The 21,244-nt window shown below is 42.4% G+C and overlaps 1 protein-coding gene across 1 annotated transcript in view; it reads right to left on the bottom strand.

Moving 5' to 3' along the window:
* The window catches only part of LOC105839701 (E3 ubiquitin-protein ligase lubel), a 296,564-nt gene that overhangs the window by 230,494 nt on the left and 44,826 nt on the right, over positions 1–21,244 (bottom strand). The window contains exons 3-4 of the mRNA XM_036284750.1: positions 9,713–10,113; positions 9,306–9,362 (exon numbers count right to left, since the gene is read on the bottom strand). The gene's annotated coding sequence lies outside the window, so the exon portion shown is untranslated. The remainder of the gene's footprint in view (positions 1–9,305; positions 9,363–9,712; positions 10,114–21,244) is intronic.

Genomic DNA, 21,244 nt, shown 5'->3' with positions numbered 1-21,244 from the left:
TATTTACTCAAATACATTTATTAATTTATTAATTTTATATTACATCAAGATTTTAAAAGTATTGTGTTGTAAAGTAATAATTTAAGGGCGTATTATCTCTATAAAACGCTACGTAAATATTTAATGTTTTAATGTAATGCAATTATTATCGATTAATATATTTAATCTATCGCTCCCATTTTATATTAAATACTACTAATATCGATATTGCCCAACATGATTTTCAAACCACTGAAATTTTGCAATATCTCCATGTGTGTCGTGCTTATAATACAAATTATAAGAAATACATGCATGATGTAATAATTTAAATTAGCAAAAACATCCAATAATTAATATATGTTATAAAATATATATCAGAACATCAGAATTATTATTTATTATTTATATTATATTATTTATAAAATACTGTTAATGTGTTTACATTAGCGTTACATTTCAAGTAACACACGTACCATTTGATATATCGTGGTATCGATAACTAATTAACCTAAAACCGCAACTAAAATATTGACTCCAGAAATAGGCAGATCAATAAATAGATCGTAAATGAATAAGTACTCTATAATCATATAAGTATGATAAAAATTTCGTGAATACAAATCGGCACATGTATGAAAATGTATAATAAATAATCTATATTCCAAGTGTGCGCGTGCAGCAGACTGGAATTTCTTTAATAATTAATAGAGTTGGAACGAAAGATTTTTAATTCAACTGATCACCTTCTGATTTAATTATAATTCTTCTTATTTCATATCTCACACCAACTGTGAGAAATTTTGCTACATCGAGGCTCTTTGTATTGCACATTTTTATAGGTAAAAACTCTTTATAATATTCACAATTGAAATATCGATCACTCGGTTACTTCGCGAAACCAGTTAAATTCTTAAAAATGAATTCAATTCATTTCTTTCAAATCGCCCATTTCTCATACAAATTTCTCATTGTCCCCAACGAAAGAATAAATATATACCGACTAAATTAAGTAAAACTTTTATAAAACAACGTTATAGCAAAAGTTATAATTAATCGGCACGTTCGCGTTAACGCTCGATGTAAACGCGATTCCTCAGACAGACCTCTCATTTAGTCGGTTTCAAGTGCACGCTTGACTTTAATTCGCTGTTTTTTTTCGCTTCTACGAGTTCCTTGAAAAGTCTATCGTGTGTGTGTGTGTGTATGAGTGTGTACGCGTGTGTACGTGACGCAGTCCGGAAGCTCCCATACGTTTCCGAGTCATTTTCAAATTTACGAATGACTAGATTATTCAAAGGGCTGGCGGAGGATAAACGCAAAGTTTTCTTTCTGCTTTGAGGTGCGGCCGTAGGAAAGAGATCGATGTCTTCCGGTTTTCCCCTTCGAGTCTGTCTCCCCGAAGCCTGCCATATACCAGAGCTGTACGACCGTGGCTGGGTTTATGCGAGAACATCAAACCAGTCCGAGACCGGATATCGACGACTTTACAGCAATCGACACCAGCATCGCAGCCGAAGTCTCGTCCTATGCTGCGGAAGACGTTTCTCCCTTCTCTCTCTCTCTCTTTCTCTCCATTCCCTTCCTATCCTAACCCTCCTCCCTTTTCGCCATGAATTTCGACTACACGCGGTTTATTACATGGCCGACGTTTGCCGGCAATGTCGGTACAATGGCGCTTTTCACGTGCCACCAGCGACGAAAGTGTTTCGCGGTTCGTCCGCCTGTCTCAAGTACGTACTTGACACGGGTTCGGTTCGTTGTTTCGTCATCGCTATCTTCGCGCGAGGGAATGCTTATAAATTTGATAGGGCGCCGATATTCATTTGATACCAATCGTCGCGCTCAAAGCTCCAGACACCTGGCAGCAGTGTCAATTTATCGGTTCAATATCGGAAATATCGCTGCTAAAAGTATCCGATATCAAAGCATCAGAGTAAGACGAAGCAAGCGACTTTAAATACTAATTATATTATATTATATTATTTAGGATACCGAAAACTTATTAACAGGTATCACTTATATTTTGACGTTTAAACTGCAAAGTATCGCAATGATTCCGATAATTAATCCTTACGGTACAATACACTGAAAAAAAATTCTTGATGAACTTGTAAGATGCATTTAGTAATAATATTGTTTGTAATATTTGATTGCTATAAACAAATATAATAATAAAATAATATAATTATAACAAAATGCTTATAATTATTATCAAACGTTTTGTTATTATTTTGTTTATAATTATTATTATATTTGTTTATAACAATCAAATATTTCAAACAATATCATTAAATGTGCATCTCATTTTAGCCAGGATTTTTCAATGTATAAAAAAAGAACCTTATTAGTGGCCAATCGTGAATATCTCGCAATCATTTTTTATTTATTAATTTAAAATAGTTCAAAAAATTTTTTTTAATTCATAAACATACTTTCAAGTTTTTGAAGCAAACGTCGGTACTTCTTTTTGAAAAAAAGAACAAAATCAATTTCATTGTCTTTGAAATTTCGAAAAACTCGTGTGAATGGAAATCAGATGAAGAATATCCGTGATTGAGCGTTTTAAGGTTAATATTTTTGAAAAGGATTTCTGGAGCTTTGTAACAAGCGCGCCTGATTTCGCGACGCTGCATGCATTATTTATTAATACGTAATTACAAGTGCATGAGACCGACACCGCGGTGCTGCAGCGAAGTAAAGGAGACGTAATAGGAATCGGAATTAAATTTGCCTCCTTGGCACGGTCTCTCCGCGAAGACGACGACGCTGTACACGCACGTGGGACGATACGGACGGTTCGTGCGACATCGCGCGACGAATACGCGATGATACGCGATATACCGATACGATGCAAATCGCGTAAAAATTTGCGCGCGCGCAAATAACAGTATTACGCCGAAAATTCTAATAATGCAAATTTACGTACGAATTTTTTTACTACGTCCAAATTTTTTTTTGTTCTATAAAAAGAGCTGTTTGCACATTTGATATTGTTCCAATGTTGAAATCGTAACGAAATATTAACGAATAAATATTGAAGAATTTAATACTGCGCTTCCCAAAATCAAACAAATATGCGGGGATAAATCGGTAATTCTTTATCCATATTTTATTTATTAAAATGTACGGATAAACAGCGATATTTTGAAAGGGGCGTACGTGCGCTAGATATAGAGCTCCGCGGCGTAATGGACACTGCATATCGCCCGCAACGTAATCCACGCTGTTGCATCGCCCCGAGATGATACGCACAGGCAGGCTCCGCCGACCGGTAGGATCTCCTCTCTTTCTCTCGTGTGTGCAACAGCTCTCTCTGTAAACTCTACGAGCAAACGCAGCACGCGCAACTCGGATATCTAATTTTGCTCACGAAAATCATCATTAAACGGATTATATACGCTCCATCGAGCGGACAGCCGCGGAAATAGATTCCCGTAGAAACATTAGTACAAATACGTCAACGTGTCTACCTTCGAATTTCGTATACGCCGCGCAACCCGATTGATCAATGGCACGTCCGACGTGCAGGGTAAATACGCGATGCGTGACTCGGGCTAAGAGAGAAAACTCAGAGGGAGAATCTCCCTCCCTCTCCCCCTGTCGTAAAATAACGCGCGAAATTCACGATCCCTTGGTTATCGGATACACCGCGCCGATCGTGGTGCATTAAACGAACATTAGCTCCGGCGTTCCCTTCCCGTCGATGGTCGTCATCATCGACGTACGCGATACCACGGTGCGGGCGTGCGGCACACGTCGTGCTTGCGGGGCTTGCACATGCGAGCGATTCGATTCGGTTTACAGCTGCTGATCCGTTTGACAGGCACGTGCGTCGAACGGCTTAAGTGATTAAAACGCGCGAGCCGCGAGATCCACGTTCGGATCGCGAATTGATCCCCCGTTTCACGAGCGACGTGTGCGCGCTGAAACCTTACGAAAAAAAATTCGTTTTCGCGGTTATACTGTGAAATAATAAATGATCGATCGGCTCTTCGCTCTCCGCTGGTATAACCGAATCTGTGTATTTATCTAAATTGACATGGTCGATAATCGCGAAATTATATTCATCCCTCACAAAACATCGAGGTTTCGAACGGGCTTCAACTAATATCGAGTATTAATTTTGGACAATTGCGCAATAATGGAAACACTTACTTTCAGTACTATGGTATTGAAATGCAATTTGTTAATTTCATCATGTTATTGAATTAATGTAAATGTAATGGAAATATTATTAATTTTATTGAACGCGAATAATAATGTGTGAGCATTTGATTTTAATTGAGTTTTGAATTTGAAAACCATACAGCATAGCTAAAAACTAAAATCGCGCGATACAAGAAACTTTTATTCTCCAATTAATGAATAATAAAATGTATTTAAATCTGTTTCATTATCTATGCGTAAAATGTAATACACTTTGCATGGTTTAATGACCATTAAATAGTTATCATAATCAATAATCATATAAATTTTTAATCGATACATTTGCGACGAAATAGAATAATATAAATATAATAACAATATATTACACATATATGTTTTCAGTTCATGCAGTAACCATGGCTGCGTTTTCGTTTCAAAATACTAAATTAATAGAATATCTCAGATTTCCAAGAGAGAAGAGGGAGACTTGTGTGTGCTACATTCCTACCTACATGCATAAATTCTCACAAGTACGTGAAAAGTCGTAGCCTTTGAAAACTTAAAGGTCGTATATCTCTGTAGAGCACCGACCGATACCTGCATATAACGATATCGTGAACACACACACACGCAACACGCACACACACATGCACATACACGTCTCGCGTTCCGAGATAGAGAGAAGATCTAAAACAGGTGGAACACGAGGCAAAAGTTCAATAGGACGCGAGCGAGCGAGGTCGCACGGAGGAACGGCACGCGTACTGATTGCCGTAAGAGAAAATCCTCTCGATAATCGATAAGGACCCAGTGGGACCGGATGCGAGCAAGCTTCTCGAGCTGAGAAAGGATCAAGGGAAGACGCGTCGAGAAGCGCGCGCGAAGGAGCGGCCCCGGGACGTCGCTACTCTGCGTCTCGTGATCTCCGCGGGGGGCGTACCGACGCGTGCATCCTCCACCGGCATTACGTATGCGTCGTGCCACCCAGCGACCGTCGCAGCCGCGAGAGAATTCGAGCGCGGACACTCGTTAATTCGCCCGGGTATGCCCGCGATTTTCTTCCGCCGCGCGCGAAGGAAGCGGAATCGCGCGGTAATATGAATTCCCGGCCGCGCGCGCTCGGTCACTTCGCGGCTCAACCCTCGCTCGCTCGCTTCTATCCTCTTATTGAAAACCAGGAGGGCAAGGGAATCTCAGAATAGAAGGGGGGGGGAGAGCGCAAATTAATCGCGAATACCACAGGGACAAAGCTACCGAATCGATTATTCCCCGGGCAGAACAGGTCTCCTAATTAGTCCGCGCGGGTGCCCCGGCGCGGAGGACTTTGTTCCTCCGAGGAGGACCGTGCTAATAATGGCGATCGCACGGCACGGTTTAGTAATTGGTTGGGATAATGCGGGATTTCCCCTTCGGCCACGGGGAATTCTTATCCCGGAGATCGCGAGACTTGTTTTGCCAAACTCGGCTCGCAAACACGGTGGCGAAGAGAGAGAAAGAGAGAGAGAGAGAGCTGTCCCCGCGTAAAAGTCTCGCATATCAATATGCATTAGGCCGCCACTTGATTAAGCGGAGATATCGACGAAGATACTTAGAAGTGTTTAAATTATACCTGGATTACACCTACACGTTACACATGCAGCGCGATGCACAGATCATGTTACAATAACGTACGCTATTAAACAGCATCAATCCGACTGACATAACGGGAGATAGTTAGGCGTGGATTTGTACATTTATAGCAATTTGAACGTAACTAATAATTAAGCGGATTAGAGGCTATTATGGTCACGCACCCGACCGTTTCAAATGTAATCAAGTCACGAGGTCAATATGACGATCGTCGAGAACGTAGCTCAAAACCAATTCGAGTTAAATCCCGCGTAATTGCTTGATGATGCAAATAAAATCTAAAGCTGCGTACATATAACTTTACGAGTGATCGCGTAGTAGACGTGAAAGAGATAGTTTGATAGACAATCATAATTAGCGGCGGCCGTGCGAAAGTATCGAGAACTCGAATTGTTTCTCGAACAAAACTTTCATCGATCACGCCGACTGCAATCATTAATAGTAATTCGGCCAATTTCGCGCGCCTACGTAACCGGATTAATTACCTGTAATGAAGTTAGAGGCTATTGCACCTGTATCGCCGGAGATGATTATTCCCGGCGACTGTAATTACTATTTCAAGTTAACATAACGATACGACGATTCGCGCCGGTTGGGGGACAATCCCGGCGCACGCGACGGTTCGACGAAATCGAAGTCGATAAACAACATTCCAATCCTGCACACACGCGTGATATATGTAGGAACACGTATGCACTATCGATTACTTGAGAGTACATTGGAATCCCCTAATCCGATAGATGCATTACACGAGAATTTAGTCGCCATAATTCTCGTTACTATTAATTCGACCCCTCACGAAAATTACCGAGAATATCTCTAATTAATTGCTTTGCCTTTTCATTTATATTTTGTTCCCCCGAATACAGGGTAACTGTCTGCCAATTATTGCCGCTTCAAGAACACAATGGTAGTTGTTTATTTTGTAGTTTCTTGAATATATAATAAACTTTCCTCGTCATTGTTCGAATAAAAACTTTGATGTACGCAAAATAAAAGCAATAAACTTGAATATAATGTGTATAAAGGAGATGAAAATATATTAAGATATAAATCTATTACTATATCAGTCCTACCAGACCGCTTCTCTTCAATTACTCCTGCACGTATCTATATACTGTTATATGCATTTTACATATGTTAATATGATAGTGTAGCATTAAAATATTTTTAATACATAGCGCTCTTACGCTTTTTGAACATATCATTAATTAATTTCCTGAACAATCCCTTCCTTCTCTCCTCCTCCTGATTATTAATAATGTATATATATAATTAATATCGGCTCCCTATTTAACGCTCATGAACCCAATATTCTCTCTCTCTCTCTCTCTCTCTCTCTCTGTCATTTATTTATGTTTATAATATAATAGTCTTGATTTAAGATTAAAACATTTTTAATATATAAGTACTTTTTATTCTACACATAAAAAAATTTATTCCCATACTAAGAAAAGCAGTTCCTCATTTATTAGTTTTACTTAAAATAAAATTTATTTAAAATAAACTTTCGTAAACACACAAAAAATATATACTTAAAATATCACTTATTTTAAATAATTCAGAAGTTTATATATCCGCCCAAATCTATCGTAAGTTCATCACAAGTAACAAATTTATTCAAAATATATTTTAAAACCTAATAATTTAATATTTTAATTAAGAATATTAAGATAAAATAAAAATTCGATTTACTTATCATTTTAACTTTTTCTCAATTCAATTTTATATAATATTCTCCAAAAAAATATAAATTCTTTCTTCAAGTATATGATAATGAATTTTCCTAAAATTTGTCATAAATATAGACTATTATCAAGAAAACATTCATTATTGAAAATAACTGTTACTTATTATATTAAAAAAATTAGATTGAGTAATCGCTTTTCTTGGCCGTAGAATAAATCTTTTTCTGTGTATAATACTACAATTAATAAAAGTGCCAATAGTTGGAACAGTTGCTCTATATTTAGCGATTCTTTCGCTATTATTTTTCCGCAACGCTTACACAAAATTATATTCCAAATTAATTTTCAAAGTCTCGAAAAAACACGACTTTCTGGAAGTTTCATTTAAAAAAAAAACATTTTTTTTTTAATGAAACTTCCAGAAAGTCGTGTTTTTTCGAGACTTTGAAAATTAATTTGGAACATAAACTCAAATAAATTAAGTGTTTGAAAAAAAAATCGACTTATCACAAAATATTACTCGACGCGAATCTTGTCGCTCTTTCCCGCGGTGAAATCGCGACCGACCTCGCGGTTATCGAACCAATGGCGCGCGACGGAAGGGGTAAGGTAGGTTTTATATCCCGTCGGAATGCCGATGGTTGAGAAACGCCATTGTACATCGTCCGCGAGATCCCATAAACGAGTCCGCGGGTTTGTTTAACCGACCGCTGGGATGGCGCGGAGGGGGAGGGGGGGAGGAGAAGGGAAGGCGGGGCCCGGTGTCAATTTTACGAGGGCCACCTGCGGCGATGCAAAAGCGATCGATAATTAGTTAGATTAGGAGTCATTAGCTCTCGCATGGACGTATGTACGTATTCGATCGGGGGATCGGGACCGCAAGGCCAATATAACGACACCGGTGGCGGTTGGCGTCAATCACGTTACATTTGTAATTGTTCGGTGATATCGGTCAAACTGCGGCCGAATGCGAAATGCGCTGAGGGGAGATACGTTGGGAGAGGGGGGAAGGGGAGGGGAGATACGTTGTACATACCGGCTCGCGAACCGGCTTCGTGCAGGTGAAATCAAACTAATTGCGCGGCGCACGTCACACACACGCGCGCGCGCCTCGCTTGTGATCGTGAATAAAATCGAATATGTAACACCTGGCGAACCGGGTTGAACAATTCGTTCAACGTTTCCCATAGAAATCTTTTGCGGTCGTAATCGCGGTCAAACCGCGCCGGAGCGCGGCGTATCGCCGCGTCGCATTTCAGACCGCGAAACGTTCCATTCTAGATGAATGAGGTAATTAAACGGCTAATTGCTCGAACCAAAATTAAAACAATATTATCCTTCGCAGCGCGGGGGCCACGTGGTCAAATATTGCCCGGTATTGTTACTTTGAAATCAGCATAACTATTATTAACTATTATTATTTCACCGAGAAAGAGAGAGAGAAAGAGAGAGAGAGAGGGGGGACACGGAGCGGGTTTCCAGTGCTCGTAATTGGAAAGACAAACAACAAAGGTGGCAGTGCTATTAAAATCCCCGTGTTTTTTCAACAAGCGAGATCGTCCCATAAATTTCGCGCGTGATTAACGGTCTGTCGCGTAATAAAATTAAAACGTGCCAATAAGTGCCGCTTTATCAACACGCACGGCTCGATTTTCGCGCTTCGTATGTGTATTTATACATACGCGCGTCCTCGTAAGCCAGCAAAATAATCAGCGTCGCTTCATTTCGTCTGTATGCACCGAAGCGCGCGCGCGCGCGCACGTCGGAAAATCTCCGAGACGTCACGCGTCTGATTTTCCTCCCCGTCTGTTTCAGATTCATTACCGCAGAGATTGAAATAAAAAACAATTTGTCACTCACCGACAGGCACAACGCAGCAGCAGCAGCGGGGGTCGCAGCTCACGAACGGACGTTAATCTGCAACGAACAAACGAACGAGCGTGAGCTCACAGCAGCGTCCAAAGCAACGAACGACAATCTCGGAGGATAATTATCGAGCAGATTAAACTCTCCCCCCTCCCCCCATTTTCGTCTCTCGAAAGAATACATTTGATGTAAAATATTTACATAGACGTTTTATCGAAGATCACGTTGTAAGAAAAATAGAGAGGGTCTCTTATTAAAAAGGACATACTTCATAACGCGCAACGACACAAGATTAGGTTAGGTTAGGTTAGGTTAGGTGGCGTGTGGAACGCGCCATCCGACGGAGGATAAGCGATTAATTTAGCGGGCGGAGTAATAAACGGACGATATAAATTACTCACCCCTGGGTTGCCCCGCCGACGTCTGATGCCTCTTCCTTCTCCTCCTCCTCCTCCTCCTCTCCCTGGAGATCTCCATGTCGCGCCGCTTCCTCGTGGCGACACAACACTGACCCGCGACTTTTCCCGTCGCGATACTCGCGGAAACGAGGTTAATCGCACGCACCGGGACGCGGACACTTTTTCACTCGCGACACGTCGCGACGCGAACGAGCGGAATAGCACGAGCACTCGGGGTGACCCGTGTACGACCGGACGCGGAGCCGGCCGAAAGCGCGCGACCGCGTCTCTCCCGAAAATTAACTAAACGGACGGATCTGGAATCCGCGAAGATCGCGCGGCCAACTTCACACCGACGCTGCACCTGTTGCACTAGCTGCGCCTTCTCGTGCATCTTCCGCCTCCTAGAAAACGAACAAGGAGCAATCCGGAGATTAGTAATCGCACTTCAGAACCGAGACTGCCGTCTCCTTTTGCCATGAACATTAACAAATGCACGTACGTGAGCCACAGCCGAGAATGGATATCGTCCGCGAAACACGATGTATTGAGACGACATGATCGTCGGTTGTCGCACTGCCGCCGGTCGAACCACGGCCGAATAAATCCTCGCGATTTCACAGATATTACTGCGACCTCGGCCTCACTGTCGCTGAATTTACCACACGCGGGTTGGCGAATAATAAAACGTATCAAGTACAAGATCGATTCACGGCTGTATTTGCTAATTAAACGCGATGTGATGCTACACTGCCCGATACTCGCTGCCGTACTGTCCGGCGTCCGCGACGCTAATAACCGAACAGCATGAAGGTCACGGCGACAACTTCACTCCGATACCTACCGAGCGTTACGAGCTTAATGTTTAATTGAGGGTATATGTGTCACATCTTCAAGTATTACCAAAAATTTGTAAGTTTCATAAATCCTATTACGTGTTGAGTACATGTAAATGTAAAATTACGGCTTTGTTCTGTTATTGATTTAAAAATTATTTCGTTTTTTATTCTTACGTATATACACCGGGAAAAAATGTTGTTAATTTGACTAAATTTTCCAACTAAATTAAATTTTGTTGTATTCAAGTATTTTTTATTTCAATTAACTATATAAATACTTGAATTGAAATTTGTGCATTTAAGTTAAATGCATAAATTCTTAAACTAACAAAATTTTAATTTAGTTGAAAAATTTTGTCAAATTAATATTTTTTCTCAGTGTATAAAATCGCATTTTCTAGTAGATTATTTGCGAATCAATCATTTTTTACATATACTAACAAAATTCAAATAAATATTTGTGTAAAATTAATTTGGGAAAACCCATTTATTTGGTTAAAAATTTGTTACCTAAAATTGCAATAAAATAAAATCATTTTTGCTACATAAGCCAAATTTTTTGTTTCTTCCTTTGCTGATTTCAAAACTAAATTTAAATATTTGCAAAAAAAATACAAAAAAGTTAATCCGAAAAATTTTACGTACGGATGATTATATATTGTAAAATTATCAAGTAGTTCGCTACGCTATCCTACTTAATAAACGAAATATATCGTGCCTTTCCGTCATCCTTAAATCCAGTAATTATCGATAAAAATAACGGACACAGCACGCACATGTAGAATCGGGACGTAAAAAATCAAAGTCACTTTAAGCAAATCTAAAATCAGGACGTTAATAAATAAAACATTTTGAAAATATCTATTTTTTTTTTAGCATGTGTGCTATCTAGGCCAATCTATTTCGCTCTGCATTTTCGATAAAAGAAAGCTACAGAAGAATTACACGTAAAGTTCGGTGAGAAGTTCAAGGTACAACGTTGTGCGAAATACACATGCAAAACCCAAGCTTCGTTAAGGAAACAACAGCCGCGTGTGAATACTGTGATAAAATGATTAATTTGACAATTCCCATCGCGCGTCGCTACGACATTCGTACCTCGAGACAAATTGCGCGAAATATTTACTGGATTCGTTAGAAAAATCGACACGCCGAAACACGAGCGGTTTACCGAGTCGTAATGCAATTTCAGGAACGATCGCCTCGTTTTCGCCTCGTATCCGTCGCTATTCCGTTTCGAGGAGTAATAACGACGCGTCAACACAGACCAAAACGGATCGTGGCGAGTCCAGCCTCGTGGATAACAACAGGGCGAACGCGCGTAAACAATAGTGTACGCACAACTCGTCAAGGCCAAACGGTAAACAATGAGTACCGAGAACGCCGAGCTTTGTGTACACACACACACCCGCACACACAGCTGAACTAGTCGTCTGGTAATAGTCATTGCAGCCGCACACGATCACGCTGTAAAATAATCGAATTCCGTTTCCCTTTAACATTCCCGAATCACAGAGAGTGTCGCGTTGAATCTATTCTTTAATCACGCATGCGGTTTCTCGCTTTCATTGCGGTTTTCTGAGCCGCATACAAAAAATTTATTGTCATGCTAAGAAATGTATTTTATCATTTTTTAGCTTTTTTCTTTTAAATAACGGTTATCTTTACAAAAAATATCTGCTTGATGAATAGGATTTATTACACTTATTTATTTAAAACAAGTAAAATTTATTTAAAATAAGCTTATGTATATAAACATAGAAAAATGTGTAATTAAATTAAATAAGTATCACTTATTTTAAGTAAATCAAGTTTAAATACCCGCAAAGCTGTCATAAGTTTGTCATAAGCAATAAATTTGTTCGAAATATATTCTGATTCCTAGTAATTTAATATACCTAATAAAGAATTTATTAGATATATTAAATTACTTATATTAAATTAGGTATATTTAATATACTTAATAAAGAATATTTAGTGAAAATAAAAATTTGATTTACTTATTATATTTTAACACTTTTCTTCAATTCAATTTTATAATATTCTTATATAAGTATATTTTAAGATCATTATCAAGAAAATATTCTTTATTGAAAATAATTGTTACTTATTATAAGGAAAAAAGTAAATTGAATAATCGCTTTTCTTGGCACTAGAATAAATATTTTTCTCCGTGTATATAGATTAAACCGTTAGTGTTAACTGAATCGGAGAAGCGTTGTGAAAAATCCCAGACGTATAGAAATCTCAAGAGCAGCCTTCTTTCATAGAGGAATCGCGGATAAAATATCCTGGTACGTGCTATTTGTATACATATATTTCTGTGTGTGTGTGTGTATGTGTGTGTTGTGCGTGCGCGCGATCATCACTGTTAGAAGCTTGACGTAATCTTCCCCGCGGAAAAAGATATTTTTATTTCCCGCGTGCATAACGCTCACACTTATTCTTGCCTCGTCGAGCCTCGTTCAATTTATCCCGTAGGTGCGAATTAACGGTCTCCGGTCCGAAACATCACGCGATCGGATCGGCGGCCACCTCGCCGGCGGAGATTAAAAGGAGTATCCGGCAGGCTACAGGGGCTGTTGTTATTTACTATCCGCGGACTTGCCGTCGCATCGCGTCGGTGTGTTTATCGTTGCGCTATACAGCAATGCAATTCGTTTCGCGTAACTGCGCCGTTTAAATATACCCGGGCATAAGCCGAGAGACAATAGAGAGGGCGAAAGAGAAAGAGAGAAATAATACGACAAAACGGGAAGAGCGTATAGGGGAGAGGGAGGGTGGCGGTCGCGGGAATTGCGGGAACCTCCACCCCCATCTCCGCGACGCGACGCTCCGTCGTAAGGCGAAACGGCGGTATTTTGTTCGAATGTCATCGAGTTAACGACCAGAGCGGTATTATGCAAAGTGGAGAGCAGCACGTCGGTCGCGCGACGCATCCTCAAGACGGTCTTTCCCTCCGCGCACTCGCGACGCCACCCGATAAATCCACGTTTTTTTTTTCACCCTCTTCCGACCTGTGCGCTCTTCGCTTCCTTCCCTTACTTTTTTTTATCTTAATAAAAATGACACTTCCCCGCTTCCGCAAGTCGAGAATCCCGGGTAGCAAGCATCCTCTCCCCCCCCTCTCTCTCTCTCTCTCTCTCTTTCCTGTCTCTCGCGACGAGATATTTATGCTTTTACGTCACGGGAGAAATATCGTGCAATGAGAATCCCGTGAGTTCACGCGCGCAAGCGCCCACGCACACACGCACACACGGGCCGCGGAGCTGCCAAGTAGTGCCGCGTGTTTTTGCGCGCGCATTAATTAAACTCCAACTTAAGCAACCGGCTGCACGGGCCAGACGTAATTTTCCACCGCTACGCGTGATCCTCGCGCGCCCTTTGATGCACCAAGACTAACGCTCAAACGCGTTCCGCATAGACGCTCTTGTAGTAAACCGCACATGTTATTAATGTCGCAAATCTGTATTTACAGGCGAATATGTAGCGGATTATATCGGATATTGGCATTGCAGCTTAAATACCTCGATTGATAGCGGATTTCTTTTGGTAAATTAAACTTTAACCGAGAAAAGTCTGGCGTAAAATCCTTTTCGATTTCTTAATATTTTAATGGTTATGTTAAGAACCTTTCGCATAAATATGATATCACGTATCTAATTACCGCATGCTAAACACACACACACACACACACACACACACACGCACACTCTCTCTCTCTCTCTCTCTCTCTCTCTCTCTCTCTCTCTCTCTCTCTCTCTGTATTTTAAAAAGAAATAAAAAACTGTTATCTTTTAATTCGCATAAAATTAAAATTAAAAGCAATAAATACTCATATTCATTAATTATACGGATATAGTATTTAAACTTAAAATATATAATAATTAACATGATTTTCCCTTCTTGTACAAAATGATCCCTATACAACGACATATCCAAGGAGGACAAATTAAAGCTATTTATACGTGGCATTTGTATCTTTCACGTTAATAATTTAATTAGTATTGTGTAAATAGAAATAGAATGCACGTCACTTGCAATTTGTCTCGAATTTCGAAATAAATTTCCTTTGGCGTCGTCTCGAATTTTAAAAGTGTACATGTAAGGTAAACAGCCGAATCGCTTAGTAGAAGAATACGTTACGGGTTTATTTACGGTCGCGAGTCGGAGATAATCATAAATAATTTAACACCACGTCGCATTGCACGTCCGCACCGCGCGCGGGTGGGTGGTATTGTCAACGGTGGAGGTTTTCTTGAAGGTTTGTACGAGACGTAAACCCTCGCGAGAACGTTCACATTCGCTCGGCGCTTACATCTGCGCACCCAGATTCATCGTATAAACGTAACACTCGCGGATATAAGGTATAAGCGAGCGTCTCTCAGACCCGACCGCATAATCGATCAGCTGGATGCTGAAAAGCGGCTCGAACAATTTCACACGGGGATGTACACAGGGTGTCTGGATTCTGCCACGTTACATTACTGACTGCATTAATGATAAGTTCCTTGGGAGCTAAGGAGAAGTTCCTCAACACATAATAATAATAATAATGACCTCCTACAGAGAAACCAAGTTGCAGCTTGAATAAATGCATTTCAGGAGATGCAATTTTTGACGAGACAATTTTTATATTTCACAAACTGTAAATATATGTCGAAGTATTTCTTTTGCTATGAATTTGCGACATTTTTATTTTAAATTTATTTATTAACCCAGCATAGCTATGTATAATTTATGATATTTTAGCACGATGATTTCTCAAATTTTATCTTCTGAGAGGAGAAAGAAAAATTCTCCAGTATACGTAATATTTTTATTAACACAAATATTGGATCTTTTGAAACAGAGATCTTTTTGAAACAAAAATCCAAATTGTAACTTTATCTCTAAAATAGATTTGACGTTGAAAGTGCAAAAGTGTTAAGAGAGTAAGATTTTCGTTAAGAGACCCGTCCGATCACGGGTTTGTTAGGAAATCTGTCATTGACAGTTGACGCGATGGAAAACGATCACCCCGTATACAGCTCGATTCACGTTACTCAAGGAAAGGAAGCGAATGTACACCGTCGGATAACCGGTAAAACGCAGAAACGGTATCATATTTTATGTTGCTCGAGGGACGAGTAAACAACGTATCTGGGCCAGCTGAAAAATCGCGTCTCACGCTATCTCGAGAGAGAGTGACGGCGAGAGCTATGTCCCTCCCCCCTCCCCTTTTTTTCCACCTCCTACCCCTCCCCCGGCGTGATCGACACGTCGTTTATTTACGGCTTATTAAAAAAGAGTCAGTCGGCCTAGGAGTCGAGAACGACGAGCCAGGGAACGCCTCGGCGGACATTCCGCTCACGAAAACAAATTCGAATGTTCGGCCGGTCGATAGAGGAGATAAGGGGATCGTTCTGATCCTGTTCGGGGTTGGCCTGCCGACCGACCGACCGGCCGGTCGAACGAAAGGAGTGAGCGAGTGAGCGATCGACCACGGTGGGAAGAGAGTGAAGCGAGGCAACATTTCTCAGGCACACGGACGCGCGGCGGAGCCATAATCAATCCGGTGGATGTTGAAAAGAAGCGCGAGCTATCTCGCCCAGGGATCCAGGATCGTTCCCGCTCGTTCCCTCCTCTCTCTCTCTCTCTCTCTCTCTCTCTCTCTCTCTCTCTCTCTCTCTCTCTCTTGCTTTCTCGCTCTATCTCTCTTTTTCTCCCAGCGGGTAGCCCGCCTTACTTACCGTAAGATCCTCGTGTACACCGCCGAGACGCGGCGGAGTCCAGAAAATTGCACAAAGGCGTCTCGTAATCTGAGTTTCATGAGTTTTACGAAATGGGCGAAAGCTTCTCCATTTCCGGAAATATCGCGCCGGCCGACGGTGACATAATACGACCGGGGGGACGAAAATATATTCCGCCCGGTCTCTCGCCCGCTAATACGGTGAGGCGGAGTGACGCGCGCGCGCCTGATCGCCGGTAAGCAATGTAAATTGGACACGAAATTGATGCCGGCGAGCGAAACGAGTAACTTGTTTTTTGCGGGAGAGTCTTATACAAGCAGCCGAGGCGCGGGCCGCCTTCATATTGCATTTTCGGCGAAAGGTAGCCGGGAACCGAGTAACTTCCAAGGCCGAGAAACCCCGTAGACTCGGTCTAGGCGAAGTGATGCGTTTCGCGCGGATTAACGAAATAACGGTCCCGTAAATAAATCCGCGAAAGGATGCAAACGATGTTACGAGGAGAGGAAGGGAAAAACGAAAGACAAAAGGGGAGGGGGCGGGGGAGGAGGGAACGAAGGAAATAACGAGAAGAGGAAGGAAAGGGAGAGGAGGAGAGTTAGTCGCTCTTCGTGGCCGAGAAGGCGAGGAGCCATAATCGATCCGGCGCGCGCGCGCGCGCGCGCGCTGAAAGAAAGGAGGCGCGAGCTATCTCGCGCTCTCGTGAACCGAACCGACGCGACGGCTGAGAAACGGGAGAGGGAACGACGGTGTCCAAGGCCCCGACGACGGAGGTGGATGGAGATGGTGTTTGCGGCGGGCTCTCTCGCTCGCAGCGGGAAGTCCGAAGTTCGTGCAGAAGGGACTGTGTCGGCGTCGTTCCCGGTTAACTAGATGCCAGCCGAGATTCCACGGTGAAGGGTTGGACGGACGGACGGACGGACGGACGGACGGACGAACGGACCTGGCGGAGGTAATCATAAAGCCACGATGAGGAGAGGAGGACGAGACGAGGAGACGGAGGAAGAGAAGAAGACGGCGAGAGACGGCCTCGGGGCTGCCAGTGCGGCCTGTGGAAGCGTGTCAGTAAATTTAACCTAACCGAATGCCGGGGCGTGCAACCCCCCCCGCCCTCCCCTTCCTCCCTCAGCCCTCTCCTCGCGCCGACCACGCTACATCCCGCTACATCCCGCGCTGTACACCGCGTGACCACCTACTCTGCATCGTTCGGAGAGCGCGTCCGTCGTCGTTGGCCGTATCCGCGTCGATTCCTGAAAATCGCATGGACGCGATCTTGTTGATTGTTTCCGCGTTATTTTTGCGATATTAAATTCATTCGAGGATAATAATCGCGACGAAGTTGAATGTGACGTCAGAGAGACGACCGAATATCTCTTTTAGATATCTCTCTCTCTTTCTCCTTTCCACTCGTCCACCGTGCGATTCTGTCGAGATCTTCGGGATCAGAGAAAGAGTGTACGAATGCAATTAAAATGCAAGAATTTAATCGGGCGTGCGCACGCGCGTCATCATTCTTTTCCCCCTAATTACCTCTGCTTCTGTAACTTTTAATGAACGAGCCGTACTCCACGATCCATCGACTCTCCCTCAACATTCGGATTACGCTTGGCCGGACCGCGAGAGAACCACAGCGGTGAAAGAAGAAGAGGATGAAGAGGAGGAAGAAACACACAGAAGAGAAAGAAGACCGGGCAGCCCGAATTACACACCGGCCGGCGCGGCGCGCGGCGCGGCAAGGAACTTCGCTCGCTCGCTTCGAAGATTCTTATCGCCTGGATACTTCATCGACGACCTACGACGAAGGTAGAACTGTGCATTGCGCTCACTCCACTCTCCTCCGTACGAGGGTCGGAGGTTGAACGTTGCTCGATCGACAGCTGCCACGTAGCCGCCTCCACCCCTCGCGTAGGTAAAATTCTTTCGCGATCGAGGTCTCTCCCTTTCTCGTTCTCGCTCGTTATTTATTTGCCGTCTTCAGATCGAGTCGGTCGGTGATATCTGCCGATAGCACCGCGGATCTCCGAAGGACGGACGGCTTGACGAGCCGAAACCGACGACGCGTTACGAACCCGCGCCGCCCCCGGAACAAGTACGAGGATTTGTTTCGAATTCTAGCGCGACGTACACGTGGCAGCTAGCTACGGAATATACGTCTCGTGCACATATTTCAAATTTGTCTTCGCGTCGCGACACGCGGAAGGGACGTGATGGATGGCTGAACGATGAAGAAATTAATACCGGGTTGCTTGCGTATGCCGCCGAACTCGAGATCAACGATCTTCATAAGCCTATTCTGCGTTGGATGAGGGTGAAACCGAATAACGCAGCTGAATTTTCGAGAGACCGTATGAATGAATAAAATAAAATTCTGTGGATAAAGAATGAATATTACTGAAATGACGACATTTCGAGTTGAGTGTGAAAATATTGTACAATTTTAAAAAATTTATCATAAAAATTAATATTTCTTTTTGTTCTATAAATCATTAAAATCATCAAAAAGATAGTGTTCATTGCATTTTATATTTGTATTTTAATTAGCTCTCCTTGACCAGAATTATGTTACTTTTTTTTACAACCTTAAGAATTTATTGAAACTCTTATGAAACAAATCGTTAATATTAACTAGTAATATTAATTAATGAAATAAAAATATTTGCAAACATTAAAGCCTTATTTAGTCGTAGCTGATTCTTCGTATCAATATTTTTTATATGATTTTATATACTTTTTCAAATTCATCAAACTGTATGCCGAATAAATTCAGTCTTGAACCACAATTATAAGTTGGACAAGAACTCTTTACAGTACTTGTAGAAAAAGAAGTAACAGATGCTTATTAGCATTATTAGTATTAAAGTGATTATCAATATTGATTATCGATATTATTATACTTGTTCAATTTATAACTGTGTTCCAAGATCGAAAATTTCGGCGCGCAATTTAATAAACTTAAAAAACAAAGAGCTATAAAATCACACAAGAGAGAGAAAGAGAAAGAGAGAGGGAAGAGAAACGAGAAAGATAGGTGTATTATATCAAACCAAACCAACTTGATATCGTTCATATTTTTATACAGAAACATATGTAAAATGTATATATATAGAAAAGATATAAATGAAAAGAGAGAGAAAGAAGGAAAGGAAAAAGAATTAACATCATTAACTTATTAATAGTTCAATTTCAATCGCAACGACAGATGAGCTATTAGATAGAGCTATTAAAATTGCTTTTATAGCACAAAAGAGTTATTCTCTTCGATTCGACATTGATATCTCATAATCGAGCGTATCGATCCGGGAGAGTGGAATTAAACTACGTTAAAAGAGAGAATTGCAAGTTCGCATTCAAGGTGAATAAAGTATTCAAATGTCCTATCGCGCGATTACTTTAAATAACTTGTAAGCCGTGAAAAAAAGCCGCGGATAATTATATGAACCGTCGAAACATAGTCCGGGAAACATTTACCGTTAATCCACTCATATATATCGGCTTGGCGTACCGGATTGGAGTGAACCGATGCGCAGATTCCGCGAAATAAAGATCAACGATAATGGTGAGGTCGCCGGCAGACCTCAGAAGAAAGGGCGCGAAGAGCGCGGCCACAAATTTTCGCGCGCTTTTAATTACGTCCCGTTAACTCGCGAGGTCTATCGATTTTCGTCTCCCCACGATAATTGAGCCCTTCCGCTCACTTTCGTCCTCTCCCTCTTTTACTTTTCGTCTCTCATCCCTCGTAGTTTCACGAGTCACTAGCAAACCGCAGTTACCCCTCAGCGTTTTTCGATTTCGCTCTTTGACTCTTTCGACCACCCCTCCCCCCTTCACCCTATGTCTCTTTCTCTCCTCATTTTTTCGATCCTTTTAAACCGCCTGAAGAAATGGGGTTTGCGGTTTGGCGTGTTTGCTAAATAAACGGGACGCGCCCGCCTCTTTTGATAGCCCCGCAGAAAGACAGCACACATCCGTAGTCCGTACATCGCGGCCCATTAAGCGGCTAATAAGTGGACAGAGGCGGGTTACCAACTACACGCGCGCTCATCTCCTTCCTTCTCCAACGCTTTGACTCGCGTTCTTCTTCCCTCCGACTTTCTCTCTCTCTCTCTCTCTCTCTCTCTCTCTCTCTCTCTCTCTCTCTCTCTCTCTCTCTCTCTCTCTCTCTCTCTCTCTGTCTCTCTTCTTCTTTCGCGAGCTGCCGAACCAACCGTTCTCATCTCTCTCACCCTTTGAATTGCTTCTCTCGCTCATCTCCTCTTTCTCTTCGTCTCTCTCATCCTATCTCTCATTCCGCACCTCCCTCCTTCTCACGTGCGCGCGCGCGCGCTCGTCGTATATGCGTACACTCGCGTTGTTTGTACGCGATGCTGCGGTCGAGAGATTAGGATGAAGAGAAAAAGCCAAAGTGCGCGCGAAAGAGAGAGAGAGAGAGAGAGAGAGAGAGAGAGAGAGAGAGGGAGAAGACGAACGAGAACGAACGGGAGTGAAGACGGCTGCTGGGAGCCGTGAGATCGTGTTCGAGAGACGGGGCCCGTGGCCCCTACCAAAGTTTGTAACTCCTTTTGCATCCAATTAAGTCTCGCGCAATAACTTAGGCTATACCGAACACCGATGGGGCGCCCGTGCTGGTGCCCCCGCCGGAGCTCGCAGCCTCCCTTCTCTCCTCCCCCGATTTCCGGTATAACAATGTATACGGCGACTTCGAATTACGACGGCGCACCGAAATTTATGCCGTACGGCCGACTCCGAAATTTCGACGCGCGATGAAATTCCCTGTCGCGAACGCGTAGACGACGACGAGAGGGAAAATACGTACAGGGTAATACACGAAGGGAAAGTACTAACGAAAAGTTGAACGTTTCCCCAAAGGAACACAGAGGAACCCGGAGACTCCATCGGCACGGATATTATGTACAGCTGGTAGTCGTTCGTAACCATCGAACTCCGCCAACTCGCTTTACATCCAATTA

The sequence above is a fragment of the Monomorium pharaonis genome, chromosome 3 (assembly GCF_013373865.1).
Source record: "Monomorium pharaonis isolate MP-MQ-018 chromosome 3, ASM1337386v2, whole genome shotgun sequence".
Lineage (NCBI taxonomy): Eukaryota > Metazoa > Arthropoda > Insecta > Hymenoptera > Formicidae > Monomorium > Monomorium pharaonis.
This window is presented reverse-complemented; position numbering and strand designations above follow the sequence as displayed.